Source organism: Stenella coeruleoalba (genome assembly GCF_951394435.1).
Source record: "Stenella coeruleoalba genome assembly, chromosome: 15".
NCBI lineage: Eukaryota > Metazoa > Chordata > Mammalia > Artiodactyla > Delphinidae > Stenella > Stenella coeruleoalba.
Window position 1 is genome coordinate 65,589,252 of NC_137161.1, and position 19,991 is coordinate 65,609,242.

Here is a 19,991-nt window from a genome sequence, read left to right on the forward strand (position 1 = left end):
CTGTGGCAGGCAGGACAACTGAGCTCTCTCTACGAGCAGGTGTGTCTCAGCTCAGAGGGTCATTGCCATGTGGGAAATGTTGCCAAATCTTTGGCTTTTCCAAGAGAAGCCAAAAATAATGGATTTTTCAAGTGAAATTTCCCATTTCTTAAACATTGGCAGTTAATTCAAAAATTTAAAGGCATGGTATGGGCAATATTTTGCAGGACAAACTAATCAAACTGTGCGCCAAATGTAGCCCAGGGGTTGCCAGTTTTTGGCTTCCGCCTCATGGTAACTGGAGAGACCTGGATAAGTAATTACAATTCAGTGTGATCAGAGCCGACGCTCTGCCCAGTTATTTGTTTAGTCGCGTGATATTTACTGAGCAGCTGCTGTACTCCAGGTTCTCTTCCAGGTGCTAGAGAGAATGATGTGAGCAAGACAGTCCCTACCTTCAAGGAGCTTACAGTCTCCTGGGGAAAGCAGATATTGAACCAAAACATAGAAAAGAGAAGAACAGGTGCTATGGGTATGCACGATAAGGGAACCCAGTCAGGGGAACCAAGGAAGGCTTCCTAAAGGATGAGAAGTTTAAGGCGACATATAAGGTGTGAGGAGAAGTTGTCCAGGTGAAGGATACTGAGGGGAAGTATGACCCAGGTGAGGGAGCTGCATGTGCAAGGCCCTGAGGTAAGAAAGGACAGTGCACTTGAGGAACTCAAGGAATTCCATTGAGATTGGAGATGTAAAGCAGCCCCAACGGCAAAATTTTCAGAACCCAAGGGAGGCCAGTGTAACTTATGCCTAAATATTTTCAATTATTTATTAAATTTAACCAGTAAAATATGAATTATAATGCATATCAAAATCCAAATCAAAATGATTTAAGTAAAACAAATCAGTGCTTTAAGAACTTTTCAAATTCATTAACTCATTTTAACATTCAAAGTTTAGCTAGTTGTCAATGTAAAGATTAGATATCATGCTTTTTGCTTGTCATGAATAGACTCTAGACCTACATATATATAAACTTCAGAGTAATATAAATCATTTAACATTGCAGAATATTTCTCAGCTACCGTGTCCAACCATTGCAAATACTATACTAATCTGTGAGTACCTCTGGACTCATGAATTGAAACATGAAGGGAAGCAAGAAAACGGTTGCTTGGCATTACTAGGAAACACTGCTTCATTTTGTAAGAATGTGTCCCATTTGTGCTATCTGAGAGGAAGGATGTGACAAGTTAATTAATTCCCATTTTCTCTTACCTAAGTGTTTTCAATGCTGAAATCTCTGCCTTCCAAGGCATCGTTTGTTTCCAAAATCAGCAGGGGCATCAGAGACAATCCTTCATGGCATTTGAAAGCAGTTGCCTTTTCTTTTAAAGATACAGAGCAAAGGATGCAGAGAAGCATTTCCCTGGGGCTTGAATGGTGTTAGTCATGAGAGTGGATGTTTAGGGTATAGGTCCTAGTGTTCTTTTTTTTTTTTTTTTTTTTTGCGGTACGCGGGCCTCTCACTGCTGTGGCCTCTCCTATTGCGGAGCACAGGCTCCGGACGCGCAGGCTTAGCGGCCATGGCTCACGGGCCCAGCCACTCCGCGGCATGTGGGATCTTCCCGGACCGGGGCACGAACCTGTGTCCCCTGCATCGGCAGGCGGACTCTCAACCACTGCACCACCAGGGAAGCCCGCCCTAGTGTTCTTTAATAATTTATTTTTCAGTGTTTGTGGTATGTGGGCTGTGTACATTGTGAGGGCCTAGCATGAGGACCCCTCTTTTTCCAGATCCAAGGGTGGTACTTACTTATAAAGAGGCACCAGAGAATTTGCAAGAAGTAGGCAGGGACCCAATCACGTAGAACCTCACAGGCCATGTTAAGGGGTTCGGAATTTATCTTAAGTGCAATGAGAGGTCATTGAAATGTTTTAAGCAGAAGAATGACATAATCAGATTTGGATTTTTAAAAAATATCATTCTGAAAGTTGTGTGGAAGAGCGATTTGACTGAGGCAATGGTAGATGTAAATTCTCAATCAATAGAGAATTGAATGAGAAATTAGGAGGCCATCGCCACAGTTTCTTGCATCCACGATTCTGCTTTTCTGTAGATGCATCAGCTTTGACCAGGGTTCCATACGTGGGAGGACATGTTAACATTCATTCTGGATTTGTTTTCCTTTGGGAACTAGGCTTAGCAAATACAGTAGTTTTATGTGCTTAGAGAAAAGCCCTTCCTTAATATTCAAATATTTGCTCCAAAGGATTCTTCAACTTCGGAGGAGATAGGGAGTTGAGGTGGGAGGAATTTCCATATGCGTTAAGATGGATGGCCGATTTCATGAGAGGAAATGCAAGTAAAGATGGTGAGACAAGAAAAATGTGTGTGTGGATATCAGATGAGTAATAGCATGGCGGGTGGAGCCGGGTGTGGCTAGGCCTAGGCCTCTCCGGCGGGTAGGGGATGTTGCAGGCTCTCTTGGCCATGTCTTCCCCATGGACAAGGGGTATTTTGTTTGGGGGTTGTTGCCTCTGATCTCACTTATCTTCCTTCTGGAAATTACTGCAAGCATTAGGGAGAAGGACATGAAGGAAGCGGATGCCCTGTGGTTGAACAGGTCAATATCTGTCTCAAACTCTTGGGAATTCAATCCTAAGCATTTTATTTTGATAAAGACAATGAGTCTCTTGACCATGCTTAACAGTGGTCAACTTGAAATTTCAGAATGACCTGTAACATTGCCTTTGCCTCCCCATCCAAAGAAACACCCAGGCTGGCAGAATCTACTTCTGTGGAGTCTCCTCCATTTATCTCCTTTCTCGTTTCTTATGCTGCTCTCTTAGCTCAGGATTTTATCATCCTGTGTGCCATATTGGAAAACGGGCTTGGGTTCTGCTATCATACCAGACAGGATCTGAGTCTCAGCTCTCTTTGGGGAATCGCTATCACCTCTACAAACCACAGTTTACTCCTCTATATAGTGAGAACAATGACAGAGCCTATTTGAGGAAGAAGTGAGATACGTGGTTCAAGCACCCAGCATGGTTAGTTCCCTTCCTTCCTGTGCTACAGTAAGGACTGGCGATAGCTCAGAACTAGCACTTAGGGGCCCAGGCACTAGCAGAGGGCTTACTCCCTGATTTAGAGCCTCCCTTCTCTCAGACGATGACTTCTGTCTCTTGAGAGATGTGTTTCTCATTTCATGAGCCTCAGGGCTCTGTGGAAGAATTCTACTCTTGCAGTCCAGCCGCGGCTTACACCACTGGTCTCCCATCCAAGAGCTGTCTCCCTCTTCCTTGATAATAAAACCTGTGGCCCTGTGCTCTGGGAAAGTGAACCGTATCCCTTGCCCCTGGAGATGAACCATAACTGGCCCAGCTCTGTCACTTACTACATGGATGACCTTGTGCAAGTTGCTTTGAGTCTCAGTGCTGAATCTGGAGAGTGGGGAGATGGACAGATGAGAAAAATATGTGGAAGGTCCTTGGCATGCCAGGGGCCCTTGTTAAATGTCCTGATTCTTTCATAAATGTATGACTGCTTTGCCTTTAATTAAATTTAGAGTGATATGTTTCCAGCTATGTACATGGGTTCAGAGGCTGTGATTCCCCCCAAACCATGCTTCTCACACTGCAATGTGCACAGGAATTACCTGGGATCTTGTTAAAATGCAGACTTTGATTCAGCAAGTCTGCGATTTGTCCTGAGATTCTGCATTTCTAACAAGTTCCCAGGTGAGGCTGCCACTGCGGGTCCAGGACCAGGCTTTGAACAACCAAGGTCTATGAGGACCGCAAGTCATAATCCCATTGACAGAAGAGGGAAGAAGAAGCGTGAGACTCAATCTGTCTTCTCCTGACTTTTTGCTTCTCATTCTGGCTTCTCTGGCTCCTAGCCCCAGTGGATGGGGTCTCTGTCGAGTTAACGGAAATGTTGTTAGACTCTGAATCTTGGAGGCCCCATGCCTCCAGGTCATCCAAGCTAAATAGAGCAACACAGGGGCCACGGGTGATGGCCTTGAGTCTTCAAGCCCGGTCACTGCATTTCTGAGCGATGGCTCCTCACGAGTGGCAAACTGTTCTCTGAATTTGGGTTTCCATTCAACTGCTTCAGGCAAACCTAACATTTCAAACACAAGCAGTGTCTGTGCGGGTGTGCCGAGGCACTCAGGGCCCTGGGAGGAGGTCACTCCAATTGAGGGGGTTGCATTTAAGATGCCCCTTCTGATGGGTCCCTCCAAATAACATCTCTGCCAAAATGGATGTGGAGGATGTGGCTGGAGGTTCAATCTTGTTATGATTTGAGGGAGGCGTGTGCCAGCTGATGTCCCTGAGTGAAGTCACCTGGGCTGTACTCGCGGACTTGCTGAAAAATAGCTGTAGGGGTTAGGGCTGCTGGGCCTTGTGCTGGCAGGGGCTCCCTCTTCCATCTACCTGTCTGGGGCTCTCCTCTCCACGGTGTCTAACACATGCTTGTCAAAGAGTGTGTTCCAAGGTTTATGTCTGTGCCTTTTGATGTGCTATCCACCCCGACACCCCTGCCCAGTTTGGGGAATGTTCTCTGTTCTGATCTTGTGTTCCTCCCTACCTTCACAACCCATCTTAGATGTCCCTTCTTCCTGGAATCTCCTTCTTGTCCTCCTTCCTCATCACTGGTATCATCAACGACGTTATCGTAGGTGCCATTCTAGTTATTGTTATTATTATTATGATTAACACTGTTGATTGCCATTCCACCAGGCCCTGTGCACTGAGATGAGGCTATAACATTTGCCTCTCTCCACAGTTTATTGTTTCCTCCATCCTACTGAGTCTCAGAAGGGCTAAGTCACTTGCCTGAGATCACAGAGTTAGAAAGTGTTGGAACTGGGATTTGGGGTTAAGTTTCTCTCTCCCCAGAGCTCTTGCTCTTAACCTTCATGTTATCAGTTTCGCAATCTTAGAAAGAAAAAGTGAGGTCCTGGTGCCAATTCCGAGGATTGTTCCTTCACTCTATATGGCATCCACCCACCAGATAGTACATTACTTAAAAACTTAGCCTGTGGAGCCAGACCTCTTGAGTTTAAATGTTGGCTTTGCTACTTCCTGGATATGTGACTGGGAGCAAACATCTGAACCTTTCTGGCCTTGGCTTGTTCATCTGTAAAATGGGGACAATGCATCTCTTAAAGTTGTCTGGGGATTAGATGAGTTTAGTTCTAAAGCAGTTTTGGCACATGCCAGCTATTACTGTTACCCAGTTTTGTTATTTCTTTTTCTTTTTTTTTTTTTGCAGTACGCGGGCCTCTCACCGTTGTGGCCTCTCCCGTTGCGGAGCACAGGCTCCGGACGCGCAGGTTCAGCGGCCATGGCTCACGGGCCCAGCCGCTCCGGGGCATGCGGGATCCCCCTGGATCGGGGCATGAACCCGTGTCCCCTGCATCGGCAGGCGGACTCCCAACCACTGTGCCACCAGGGAAACCCTGCCATTCTTTCTTTTCTTCTCTTCCAGAATCATCAGTTACCTTTACTGGCAGATCACAGAGGGAAGGAAGATTATGATCAGACTGCTCCATGAACAGATCATTAACGTAAGTCCCATTGGATCCCTTTGTTATTCTCCCCTCCTTTTTAACATTTTGTAATGGAAATTTTCAAACATAGTCCAAAATAGAGAATAGTACAATGAACCTTGCCACCACCTAGCCCTGACAACCATTAACCTTTGCATACTCTTATGTCCTCTACACTATCCCTTTGCTGTAAATCTCTGGATTATTTTCAAGCAAAATCCTAGCCTTTATATCATTTTATCTGTAGACTCTTCTGTATGCCTGAGAGATGCACACTTTTAAAAAACATAACCACGGTACCAATCATCACACGTAAAAGAAAATTTAATATTCCCTTACTCTCATCTTATGGTCAGTCAATGGTCAAATTTCCCCAATTGTCCCACTAAGTGTCCCACTAAGTGTCCCCGGCATCGGCAGGCGGACTCTCAACCACTGCGCCACCAGGGAAGCCCCCTAGTTTTGCTATTTCAATTGGACTTTACTGAGAAGGTATCTTATTCATTCAATCAATTCAACACATATGTATTAAACACCTACTCCATGTCAGATATGTAGTTAGTGCTATAAATAGTCTTTAATCATTTCTCACTGACTGTGACCCAAAACGATTTGTTGCAACCCTTGTAGCCGCGGTTTCCTCCTCTGTCAAATGGAAGTACTGAAGCCTGTCTCACAGGATGATTTAAACAATTTGGTGTACAGAATATGAATGGAAGTCCTTAGTAAAGCCTTATAGTCCTATAAATGACATTCTGGTTCAAGAAATTTATTATTATTATTATTATTACTGAAACAAATCAAATCAATCTTCAAGGCTCATCTGCTTGGTTGATGGAGTTCGGTCTTTCTTCCTTGAGGTTGCTTTTGTGGTTTTCCTAGCTGAGTGTTGGTCCTTCAACCTCTGAGGGAGCTCCTGCTAAGGCATTAGCCATGCTCTTTCCAGGGCTAACCTGGCCTGTCCAGCCTTGCCCAAACCAAGAGGCCCTGAAGTTGTTTTTGCTGAGTGGGGTCTTGACTCCTTGGGGCGGGGTGCTAACAAGGCCCAGGACTCTTCTCCTGAGGAGATCGCCCCGCCCCCTTGGGTGCTTCCCGTCTTAGGGTACCTCCCTCTCTGTGCTCCATTCGCTCTCCTTCCACCCCCTCTAAGGTCGCTTCAGCTTGATTCCTTGATGGGGCAGCGTTTTTTCCCACAAGGCCCCTTTATTCCAGCATGGATGGGGGCAGGGAAATTACCTTTTTGTCCTTTGCTACGACAGCGTGAAGAACATGATAAATCAACATGCAAAACCCTGGTCCATTGTAAACATAACACAAATGGTAGCTTTAACTTCTCTGTGTATCTTAGTTTCTCTCCTAGAAAATCAGCTCCTACCTGTGGGCAGAGAAGGGTTCTAACATTGTTCTTAACTGAGTACCAGATATTTTTCAGGCATTATCTCATTCAGTCCTCAAAATCGTGCTGCCAGGTGGGGACACCTTTCATTTTCCTGATGAGGTTAGATAACCTGCCCAAAGTCACACGTTTAAAAAGTGGTAGAGCTGGGCTTTAAATCCAAGGCTGTCTCTCCAAGTCCACACACTGGTCACTACATTTCCTCATCTTCCATGTCTTCTATTTCTTTTGGGACCCCTACAGCACCTAGTGTAGTAGATCATAATAAATGCTGATGGAAAGAAACACTTCACAAGCAAAGGAAGTTCAAAACTCACCTGTGTTGAAGTCTTGTATTCCTTAAAGCAAACAGGCTGTGAAACATCCTCTTTTATAGACCCCTTAAACACAGCTCATGTGTTTCTCAACTTTCTTTTCAGTGACCTAACACGTAAGTCACGGGGGCATTTTCAATAAGGGAATAACATTGAGATTGGACTTTGTGGTACATCCCAGGGGGTCTGTGCATGGCCCACGCATCTGCTGTTGGGGATGGTGAAGCGCCGAGCATGCCAGGGCAGCTTAGCACCTAAAGCAGGCCCAGGCCTGGACTTTGGACCTTTATCCCTATTTCTCCAGTGTTTTAAAAGCTGTTTTAGTTCGTTTTTTCCCCTAAATACACATTACATCATAGCTATTCATACTTCTTCGGGAGAGGGGCAGGGCTTTAAAATGGAAGAAAATACTTTTCATAAGAATATCAAAAATGGAAAAATAGTTACTTTTTAAAAGATTTGCTCTACAAACCAAATGGCAGCTGTTGAAAATCTCATTAAAATGAGAATAAAATGCAAAAAAAAAACTATTTAAAAATTATTTGTTATTCTTTGGGAGCCTATCAGTTGGGAGCCCTAGACTCAGTGCTAAAACTCTTTGTATCTTCTCAAACTGTTCTTCTCTGGGAAGTAGTAGTAGTATTCCCAGCACACAGATATGAAACTTAAGTTCAGAGAAGTTAAGAAATATGCTCAGGTTCACTCAGCTAGAAAGTGACAGTGATGGGATGTATACCCAGGTCTATCTGAACCCCAAAGCTGACTTCTTAATTACTTTGTTATGCTAACCCTAAGGGCTGGATGGAAAGAAAGTTTTATGGTCCCATCCAGCTTGAAAACATCCATCTCACCTCAAATTTCCGATATTCCGTGGTGTAGCCTAGGAATCCCTCCACTCACTGGGGATCCAAACATGAGGAAGTCAGGGGTTTCGAACTTGTGCGGTATTTTTCTATAGAGACTCCATTATAAAATGTGTAATGTAAGGTCTCAGACTAACAGACTATTGCTGGGCACTTGGAATATAGGGGAAATGGCTTCTGTGATGGTTAATTTTATGTGTCAGTTTGACTGAGCCATGGGGGTGCCCAGACATTTGGTTAAACATTTCTGGGTGTGTCTTTGAAAGTGTTTCTGGATGAGATTGCATTTGAATCAGAAAACTGTAAAGCAGATTGCCCTCCCCAGAGTGAGTGGGTCTCATGTGATCTGTTGAAAGCCTGAATAAAGAGCTGAGCAGGAAAGGATCCATCCTGTCTACTTGACTGAGCTGGGACATCAGTCTTCTCCTGCCTCTGGACTCAGACTGAAAATTATACCATCAATACTGAGACTGGGACTGGAACTTACATCACTGATTCTTCTGGATCTCCAGCTTGCCAACAGTTTATCTTAAACTTTTCAGCCTTCATAATCATGTGAGCCAATTCTTTATCATTAATATCTATATCCATATCTATCTCCTATTGGTTCTATTTCTCTGAGAACCCAGACTAATACAGCTACCTCCACGTTTGCAGTATGCATTGCACATCCTGGCACTCATAGTTGCTATGGTGAGTCCTCATCTGCATGTACATTTAAGGAAACATCCCAGTTTATTACAAGTTATTTAGAAGAACTTTGGCCATGGTGTCTGTATGCAGTTAATATTGGGCAAGATGGGAAATGGCTTCGTTCTGAGTGGTTTCTAATCAGTGACAACAGATGTTCACAGATGGCAGAATTTTCTTTGAATTGGTGTTTTGATAATAACATTAAACACAAATCCTAAGGTAGAAAGAGGAGCTTTAGTTTGGCCCATAAGTGTTTTTGCAGAGAGATTCTGGGTAAATTGGTGACGGAGCTTTCTACAGTATCTGAAGAGTTAGAGCTGGCTGTCCTGAGGTCACTGGAGCTGTCTCCTGCTTCTCCATGAACTCTGAGGATTAGAGGAAGGACATTTTCTGAGATTATGAGAGACATACTTTTATTTAATAAAATACCAAAAATAAAGGGGATTAAAAAATCCCTTTCCTCTTATAATACCTTTCTCTGCAAGGGTTCTTTTCTTCTTCCTTTAGAGGATGCAGTGGTGTGGTAAAGCCGGGTCTGACGGGCTTATGAGAACACACTGTTAAATATTCAGGAATTTTGGAAGCGGTTATTAAACTGTTGGTAGCTTGAAATTAGCCATGGTGGGATTATTTACATCGATGACATCTTCAAATGTTACAAATCAGGGTCTGTTCGTTTTCTTGAGAGCCAGTTTACCTGCATTCTGGTTCATAACAACTACAGTTGATATTTGCGGGTTTTGCCTGTCCACCATCAGTTCCTTTGCCTCCTCCAGTAACAGCAGATTTTCTTTGAGGAAAAAGAATATCTGGTGAGCTGGCTCGCTCACCTCAGGCCAGTGGTTTGGGTGGGACTGACCATATTCCCCAGGTCCAAGAGTGAGCATGTGATCTAGTTTGGCCAATCAGAACACTCCATTCCCCTTGCCACAAAGATTGGTTCATAAATGAGCATGTGACTCACTTAAAACCAATCAGAGCTAATTATGGAGTTTTGGTGGCACTTCCAGGGAAGAGAATCTTGTTGCCATGAAGGCTAGAGGTTGTAGGAGCTTAGAGCATAGGAGAAGGAAGAGCGTGGAGAGGACTCAGCAGAACAAGATGCCAAGAGATGGATAGATAACCAGGGCCTGATGACATGGGTTGAACTCCTGAAAGCTACTCTGGAAGCCAAATACTCGTGAACTTTGAAATTGCTGCGCCAGTCATTCTGAGTCCACTTTCATCTTTGTTTGGCTTAAACCTGGGTATGTTGGGTTTTCCATCCCTTACAAGTTACGAGTTGTAACTGAAAAAGTCCCATTTGTTTCGGGATCCTTATAGCTTTCATGCTCTGGATCAAATTCCAGGGGACCCGGCAAGAAAATCTAATGGCGGGTAGGGTAGAGGGAAAGGAAGAAGAGCTTTTGTCTCCAGTTCTACTTTGGCTTAATGAAACGTGCCATGATTTTCAGCCCCCCTCTCCTCCACACATGCACAAACTTTCCTTCAAATACCAGTTTTAGCATTTTCTAGCTTTGTGAACTTCGGCAATTGCTAAACTTCTTTGAACGTCAGTTCCTTCATTTGAAAAGCCAATATATTAATGTCAACTTCTCACGGTTGATGTGAAAATTAAATGAGACAATTCCTAAAAATTCAGTGTTTACAGAATCAATAATATATTACTGTAATTATTAATTAAATAAATTTATGTGTGGGTAGCCTGGGGCCTTATATTTTATGTTTTATAATGGATCTTCTAAGGAAAAATAGCTTTCAAGTTACAAGACCCTGACTTTCTCGTGTTTGGACCACAAATAGAGGAATTCTAGATTGTGCAACTGAAAATTGGAGCTTTGAGGTGACATGGACATTTCAGAGATAGAAGGGATCATGCAGCGCCTTTTGGTCCAGCCCTGAGTGTGGGCTCTATTCCATTTCCTTCACCCCTGTATCCCCAGTGCCAGTCATATTGTGGAGTTCCAGAGCTGTTTGTCAAATGAACAACCTTCCTTATTTTATCACTGGGAAAACAGACTAAGAGAAGACGAACTTTTGTGCTATAGTGTCTTCACTTGGTAGTGTATGAAGGGGATGTAGATATTAAACATCATCTTAAAACTTGGCATTGGAATTTCTCCTGAGGAGACAACTGCCATTGGTGAGCTCAGTGGTTTAGATAAATGCTGTCCAGTAGAAATACAATGTGAGCTACGTACGAAGTTTAAAATTTTCTAGTAACCACATTAAAAGTTGGAAAGAAACAGTGAAATAATTTAATTTAATATATCTGAATATTATCATATTACAATTACTAATAAGATTTTTGCATTCTTTTTGTGTACAAAGTTTTTGAAACTCAGTGCGTATTTTACGTTTATGGCAAATCGCCATTTGGACTAGCCACATTTCAAGTGCTCAGTAGCTGTATGTGGCTACTGGCTACCATATTGGTTGAGCGGTTTGCTAAGCTGTTTTGCAGGAGATAAGGAGGGGGAGTGTGAAGGGCATCTAAATGGAGAATGTTCCAGTAAAATGGCAAAAGGATATGTGCTTCTCCACAACATCTTGAGATACCTCTCTGAGAACCTCCAGACATTATAGGTCAAACAATCTCCTTTGTATCAGTGAGAGTAGTTTTCTAATGTGACAGTTGGAGAAGAGCTTGAGTTTTCCCATTGGGCACAATGTGGTCTGCCAGAGGAACCCATGAAGTTCCTCTATTGCCCTGGAATTCACAGAGTCTTTGGAAGGGCTTTGGGCAAGAGTGGAAATCATTGGGAAATGGTGGCTCAATGCAATCTTACTTAGCTCTCATGGCTGGTGATGGGAGCATGCAAAAAACAACGTGTGTTGGATTCATGAATACGGAGATTGCAAGAGCAAGGGAGAGTTCCTTGAGTCTGAGATGTTTAGGATGATTTTTGGAGAATAGAAGGGTATAGAGAGGAGGCAGGTCTTGGAGAACAGAAGGATATGGAGAAGAGGGGACAATGTGTGTGAAGGGTCAGAGGCCAGAGAGAGCAGGGAGCACTCTAGAAATTTCAAGGACTTCTCTGTGGTGGGAATGTGAGTTTGAGATGATGGTGGCCAGAGGGGAAGTCAGGAGGGCAGAGGGCACATCTTGAAGGGCTGGTGGGTCATGGTGAAGAGTTTGGATTCTATTCCAAGACTATGAAATAGAATGTATATGGTTAAAAGATCACTTAGGATGTGGGGAATGGTCAGAGGGACTGGGATGGAAGCAAAGTAGTCAATCAGGAAATTGAAGTCATCCACTTGGGAAGTGATGGTGACCCCATCTACGATGGGAGTAATAGAGATGAGCAAAGAGGTTCTAGAGATGATTTGGAGGAAGAATGGACAAAACTTGGTGACTGGTTTGTGAATGCACGTGCCTCAGTGGGAAAGAGTGTGGGGTATGGGTTAGAGAGGGATGAGACACAGAGAAGAACCCAGGATAATTTCCAAATTTCTAGATTGGACAATGGTGTAGAAGGTGATGCCATTTAGCTAGCAGAGCAAATATCTAACTTGGAATGAACTCTGAGGGACACCGACAATGAGGGCATTTCTCCAGATCCCTAAATCAAGATGCCAGATTTCTGAGGAGGGGAAAGAATAACTGAAATCAAGTTTATCCTAGAAACTCCAGACAGGCCACTGGCTTGCAGAGTTGGAAAAATTGCATTTCCTCTCTCGGTCTCAATTTTTTTTTTCCATTTGCAAAATGAAAATAATAACTCACTTTTATAAGGGTGCTGACAGAATAAAATGCAATGGTAGATGTAAAGGCCTTTTGAAAGTAAAGCATTCAATTATTATTATTGTTATGCTGATTGGAAAGGGTTAGAAAGGCCTCATCACTGTATCAAAAATCAAGCTGGAAGTCCTGGGCCAGTGGATTATATAGATGATTATTCCAAGAGAAATTTGCATCAGAGACAAAAACCCTGAGTTCTGGAAGCTTAAAACAGTCCCAGACATTCAACCCATTCTTTCATATATTTGTTCTTTCACTCAGTTGTTCAGCATTTCTTGAGCACCTACTGTGTGCCAGTCATTGTGTTGGGTACTGGGGGACTAACAAAGCAAACTCTGCTTCCTGTTAACAAGAAGAATAAAGGTCATGTCCCCAAATAACTCTATTTACATCCATTTAAAAGTTTATTACCATCTACAGAATATTTTTATATACTATTCAATGCTTAAAAAAAAATCCTCTGCGGTGACCTTCATTATCCCTATGTTGTTGACATAAAGACTAAGGCATGGACAGATGAGCTGCCCTGGCCGAGGCTGCCACCCGGGAGACCCAGAACTCAAATCAGGAACTTCTTCATCCCAGTTCAGTGCTAATGGCGGATGGCTTGAAATAATAACACCAGCTAAGGTTCTTTGACTGTTTTCTTTGTGCAAGGTGCTGTCATGACTGGAAATATGTTATTTTAGTCAATTCTCTTGGTACCAAAGGAGTTAATATTATCTCTATTTTAGGCAGGTACTCAGCAAGTCTGTGCACGCGTATACACACATGCATACACCCAACTGACTGAGCATTTACTGTCTGCCGAGTCAAACACTTTACATGTATCACATTGTTTGATCTTTATGACAACCCAAGGGAGTTGGCACTATTATTATCTCTATACTGTTGATGGGACCAGTGATGCTCAGAGAGGTTAAGTAACTTGCCTGAGTTCACACAGTGAGAGATACAAATGAAGTGCAATGAGAGTTCAAAAGACAACCATTTAATGGTTGGCCTAAAAAGGTAGGGGAAGGCTTCCAAAACCACAGATGTGAATATGCTTCTGGTGGACACTGGTAATAGACAAATATAATATCTACATCAAGCATGAGACAGAGGGCACGGCTGACCTGGGGTAAATATTTCAACGTATGAACATTGGTTTTTCCCTGCCATCTGGAAATGGCAGCATTCTCTTCCTTCTGTACTCAGGGACCTGGGGACCCTCCTGTTCCCTGGTGGCTCCCAGAGGACTCCAGGGCACACCTTTTCCTCCCCCTTCTCTGGACAAAATGGAACCATCAGTGTCTCATGACATAGAACCAGTTCTCTGCTGTGAAAAAGAGAAAATGTTCCTTAATTTCTGTGATGCTCAGTTCCCTCCACTGTAAAATGGGCTTAATAATATTTATTGCATATGGTTATTATGAGAAGTATCTGAGATAAGGGCTGTGCAACACTTAACACAGTGCCTGGCACAAAGCAGGCTCTCAAAAGTGTTGGGTATTATTGTGGGCAGTACCTCCTAGGTTAATCCCCCACGAGCTTTTCCTTTATGGCAGTTTTGAAGTTAAGATAGTTCATATTTGCTGGTGGAATATCTAGCTCTCAAATCCCTGGAGCAGCCAAGTTCATTTTATTCATTAGGTCCACTTTATAGTGGGAACTTGGAGCGGGATTCTCCAGATGCTGAAACAAAGCCCTAAATCCAGTAGCTTCACATTACAAAAGTATATTTCTTGCTTATGTACTGGTCCAACGTAGGTATTCCTGGTCACCGGGGTGGTTGTTCACGGGATGATTCCTGGGCCGAGGTTCTTTCCATCTTCTGGCTCTTCTCCCCCATCTAGGACTTTGGACTCTTCTGCATCCACCCAGGGGATGGGGGAGAGAACATGGAGGAACAGTGAAGGAGGTCTTCAAGGGCAAGGCATCACTTCTGTCCACATCCTTTGCTTGGAATTCAGTCACCTGGCCACATATAACTTAAAGAGAGGCTGGGAAGTGTGGTCCAATCATGCACCCAAGAAGGAGAGCAAACAGGTGTGATGACCAACTAGCCAGTCTCTGCCTCAGTGATCATGTCAAAGGATCTTTAAATTTGGTCAGGAAGCCCTAGAGAAATTTATCATTCTTCTTCTGATTAGCCTGGGAAGACTCTCTGGAGAAGAGATTTTAGGAACTGCTAGAAAGAATGGAATTCACCTACTTGAGGACCTACTGTGTGCAGTGTGCCTGATACTGTGCTTCTGTTACCTTGTTTCATCCTCCTAGCAATGACTTGAAGGCAGTTTTATTATCCCCATGGAGCAAACCCTGGTAAATGTCTAGCTACTATTTATTGAGGGCCTACTGTGTGCTAGGTGCCTTGCTTTACATGTGTGATCTTGATTTAGCCTCACAAAATCCTGCCAGGTAGGCATCAGTTTGCACCATTTTATGTTGAGAAAAATGAGGCCTAGATGTGTAAAGTGACTTGCCCAAGGGCACACAGCCAGTATGTGGCTGAACTGAGGCTGGAATTGAGCTGTGTTTTGACCCTGGAGTTCTAGTTCTTTCCACTGGGGTTTGGCTGATACCTTTAAACACAGGATTGATTTCATCTTGGACTCCCTATCCCCTGCCTGCCTCCCCTAAAGTGGGGGCAGCTCTGGAGCAAGCAGGGATTTCTACTGACCAGGGAGAGATGGAACGGTTGAGGTCTTTCCCAGCAAGCCTCTGCTTCTGGGTTCAGTTCCTCTCCTAATCTGACCTCTGCTACATGCCAAGCAGTGACTAAGCCATTGACTCACTTCTATTATGGCCTGAGAAGTCCAGTTCCGATGAAATGTGCAGCACCTGGAAGTCAGCCATCTGCCAGCATCTGGGCCCAATGTCGGGGTACACCTTTGGGTGTTTGAGGTGGGGATACCCAGGAGTACCATTTGGGGTGATTTTCCATGCCTTGTACGATCAACATTCATCGATGTCCTTTACAGGTCATTGCATTGGCAGGTTTTTTGTTTTTGTTTGTTTTCTTATTTCAAACCTCTGTTTAGTCTTTAAACCGTTACTTTAGGTAACAGAAATTCTTATAGTTTTTCTTTTTTTAATTTTTGCAGTTAGCCTTTTACTACTAATTCTAACAATAATACCACAATAGCCAATGTTTATTAAGTACTAATTATGTGTCAGGCTCTTATGCTCGTCATTATTCTGTGTCATCTGTACAACTCTCTGAGGTAGGTACTAATATTACCCTCATTTTGAAGAAGAGGAGACTGAGTCTCAGAGAGTTTATAATATATTCAAGGTCATGCAGTTAGAGTTGGGTTACAGACCTGAACAGACTGGCTCAGATCCCATTCTTGACTGAAAGGTCTAAACTGAGGGACATTCAGTGTTTTAATGATGTGTCCTTTTATTGTCTACTTCTTGAAAAAAATTCATGAGGAAGCTGAGGGTCAGGGAGCCTCAGAGACAGGCTTGACTTGAAGAATAGTCACTAGATGTATTAGTTATCTATTGCTGTGTAACAAGTTACCCCAAAACTTTGCAGCTTAAAACAACAAACATTTATCATCTCACAGTTTCAGTGTGTCAGGAATTGGGGGTCACCTAGTTGGTGGTTCTGGCTCAGGGTCTCTTGTGGTGCTGGGGGCTGCACTCAGCTGAAGGCTTAAGTGGGGAGGCTTTGCTTCCCTGCTCACTCCTGTGGTTGTTGGCAGGCTCAGTTCCCGGCTGGCTGTTGAATGGGGGCCTCACTCCTTTGCCATGTGGGCCTCTGTATAGGGTGCCCAAGTGTCCTCACAATACGCCATCCAGACTCCTCCAGAGTGAGTGACCCAAGAGAAAGAGTAAGCCCAGACAAAAGCCATGGTATCTCTTACAATCTAATCTTGGAAGTGATTAGGTTACCATCACTTACCATCACTTCTATCATTATTCTGTCGTTATATAGGTTGCACTGGTACGGTATCAGAGGGGACTGCAGAAGGGTGTGAATACCAGGAGGTGGGGATCATTGGGTACCATCTTGGAAGTTAGCTGCCACCCCAGGAATTGAACTCCTACCATGTGCCAGACACTTTGTGCCAGATACTTTACCAAGTGTACTTTCCTTGAAGGTCAGAAGAAAATGGTTTAGGTTCTGAGTCCCTCACTCTGGGTGAGTCATGGCTCATTCTTGGCTCTCTGTTTTCTCCTTGAGCCCTACCCAGGCAGTATAGTGAAGAGGCTAGGACCATGGGCATTGGTGCTTAACTGGATGTGAATCCTGGCTCTACCCCTGATTAGTCCTGTGACCCTTTAAGATATTTACCCCTCTAAGTGTCAATTTCCCCTTCCTTAAAACAAAGATTATTAGAGTAGTTCCCAGGGGTGTTGTGGGGATTAAATGAGGTAACGTGGAAAAGATAGTGGATGAAAAGAACATGCTTGTCACAGAGCTTAACATATGAAGGTGTCCATTATAAGTTTACGCTGTTACATTTTAAATAAGAGTGTTGAACTCAGATCTCTCTGGCCATAACCTGAATCTCATGGTCACCCAGAATTGTTCCATCACTAAAATCATAAATGTGAACACTTTGCACTCAGGTCACACCCTCCTGTCCTTCAAACTTTTCACTCAGTTACTCCCTCTAAAGCTGGCCATTGCCTCTTCAATTTACTTTATGCCAGTCAGCTTCCACATGTCTGCACATCCTCCCCTGTCAAGTCTATGAATAACAGTCCATCATTTGAGCTACTTTCTTAGGAATGTCTTCAACTTCCTTGTTTCACTGTCCCACTCTTGTACCACTAGTGAATTCCCCATCTTTCTTACTACCTGCACTTATGTCTGTTCTGGTGAGCTCTCCTGGACTAAATCCTAGAAAGCTCTTAATGGTACCACTATAATTCAAGGGATCCATTCTCAATGTAGCCTAGAATTCCTTTTGTGTTACCATAGCCAACACTCTTATTTCCAACTTTCTTAACTTGCCTTAAATCTCCTCGCATACCGTCCTTTCTTTCCTTTTGTCCTTTTTTTCACCAAATACTTATGAGCATCTAGTATGTGGCAGATATATTTACAGGCATTGGAGAATCAGCAGTGACTAAACAACAGGGGGTATGGCTCCTGCCTTCTGGAAGTTTCACAGAGAAAATACAAGCCATCAGTTGGGGACTATCTTTACTCACTGTTTTAATGGGAAGTTGTGGTTATACCCACCTTCAGATTTAGCAACCTCTTCGTCCGCTTCCTTCTCCTCTTCTTCATCATCAATATCATCTTCACAATCTCTTTTATTAATGCTGATTATGTGCCAGGGACTGTTCTAAGCAATGTACATACATTAACCCATTTAATACATTACATATATTAACTCACCGGAACCCTAGGAGGTGTGTATTCTTATCATCTCCTTTTTATACAGGAGGAAACAAAGCCCAGAGAGAGATTAAGTAACTTGAACAAGTCACACTACACTTAGTATAAATTTCATCCTCTCCTCTTACAACGGAAGACATGTTATGTCCCCTGTTGGAGGTTAATTTGTCCATACTTGTGGATCAATGGTTGCCTGGTGTAGCAAATAAAAATATAGAACGCCCATTTAAGCTTGAATTTCGGATGTCCCATGATGTAAAATTTGGGACGTCATGTATTGCTTATTTGAAATTCAAATTTACCTGGGGTACATTTTATCTGGAAACCCTATCTGGACCCTAGAACCTCTCCTCAAGGGACTTCACTCCATTAATTACTTGCCACTCCCACCCCGCTTGGGAGTGTCTCGGTGGCTTTGCACCTCCGTGTAAAGTGGTGATAATACTTTTGGAGTGACGTGATGGGACCCGAACAAAACACTCTGAGGCTGCCCTTTGGGGCGGTGCCCCTGAAGAGGGAAGAGTTTAGAGGCAAAGAGATCTGGTATGGTGATGATACGGGTATCTGGTGATCCTGGTTTACAGAATCAAGGTTTGCCTACCCAGCAGGACCCCTGGAGCTGGAGGAGAGAGGAGCCTGGAGTCTTCCTTATCAGTTAGTTACAAACAAGGCCTTCCATCTCCTCTCTAGTCTTCCTGGGCAGAAAGCTGTACCTCCAATGAGAAATGAGGTCAGCAGGGTGGAGGGAAGAACTTCCTGGCTCTTTATCGAATCCAATCATTTACGTCTCATTGAACCCAATCAAATTAGCCACTTATTACATTAAAATGGCAAAAGAGGGATTGTGTCAAGCATGCTAATTCAATAGGAAAGAGGGGCTGACTGAGAGTAGTGTCATGACTCTGACACGCACTTTCAAGAGGTAGAGGTCTTATGGCCTCCTCTGCCCACAGCAATCATGATGACCTTCCTCAGAGAGCTTTGCCGGATGCCAGGCATTGGTAAAGGAAAGGAAGATGGAAGTCCTGAGCCCTGCAGAGGCACAGGCTGGGAAGGGTGGGACAGAAGGGGAATGGTGAGATGGTACTTCAGGGACAAGTAATTTCAAGACAGGGTGTTGCCTGAGATTTGGAGTCAGAATCCAGACCTTACCAACTCTGTGACTTTGGGCCAGTTACTTGACTTTTCTGATGCTTAGTGTCCTTATTCATTAAGTGGAGGTTGATAATATTTGCCAAGGCAATGTTTCCCACAAATGATATTTCAGGGAAAGTCATTCCCTTTTCAAATCTCTTTCAATCCTTTTCATTGCATTGAGGAGAAAGACTCAGTTGGGTACTAGGCTGTCGTTAACACCTCTTTTTTTGTTCATAGCAGTTTTATTTATAATAGCCCAAAACTGGCAACTACCCAAATGTCTTTCAATGGATGAATGTTGAAACAAATTGTGATAAAATCTTATGATAGAATACTACTGAGCAACATAAAGGAACAAATTATGAATATATGCAAAAATTGAAATGAACTTCAAGGGAATGATGCCGAGGGAAAAATTTTAAAAAGCCAGTCTCCGAAGATTAAGTAATTCATGATTATGTTTACGTATTATTCTTAAAATAACAAAACTGTGGAGATGGAGAACAGATTAGAAGTTGCCAAGGGTTAGAGTTGGGGGTAGAAGGTACAGCGGGGGAACTTTGTGAGGTTTTTGATACTTGCAACAACTCTCTGATCCTTTCTTCGGAGCTAGGGTGTTAGGGTATGGTTGAAAGTTAGAATCATCCAGGCTTGCATTTGAATCCCCCTGCCATCCTTAAGAGTTGTGTGATCTTGGATAAAGAGGCTTAATCACTCTGTGCCTCAATTTCCTCATATGTAAAACAGGAGTAATCATACCCACCTAAGGAGTTTGTTATTGAGTATAAATGAGTTCATGAACATAAAATGCTTAGTATAGAGCCTGGCTCACAGGAAACCATGCATGCTAGGGATTATCCTCCTCCTTCTTCTCCTTTTCTTCTTGTCTTCTTCTCCTCCACCTCCTTCCCCCCACCCCTTCTCTTCTTCATTTCAGTCTCTTCTCTGCCACTTCCTCTCGC

General features: G+C 43.4%; 1 long non-coding RNA gene across 1 annotated transcript in view; it reads left to right on the top strand.

The window, feature by feature from the left end:
* Window positions 1-19,991, top strand: part of LOC307198706 — a 93,973-nt gene that overhangs the window by 20,296 nt on the left and 53,686 nt on the right. The window contains exon 2 of the long non-coding RNA XR_013831674.1: window positions 5,477-5,555. This is a non-coding gene — a long non-coding RNA (uncharacterized lncRNA). The remainder of the gene's footprint in view (window positions 1-5,476; window positions 5,556-19,991) is intronic.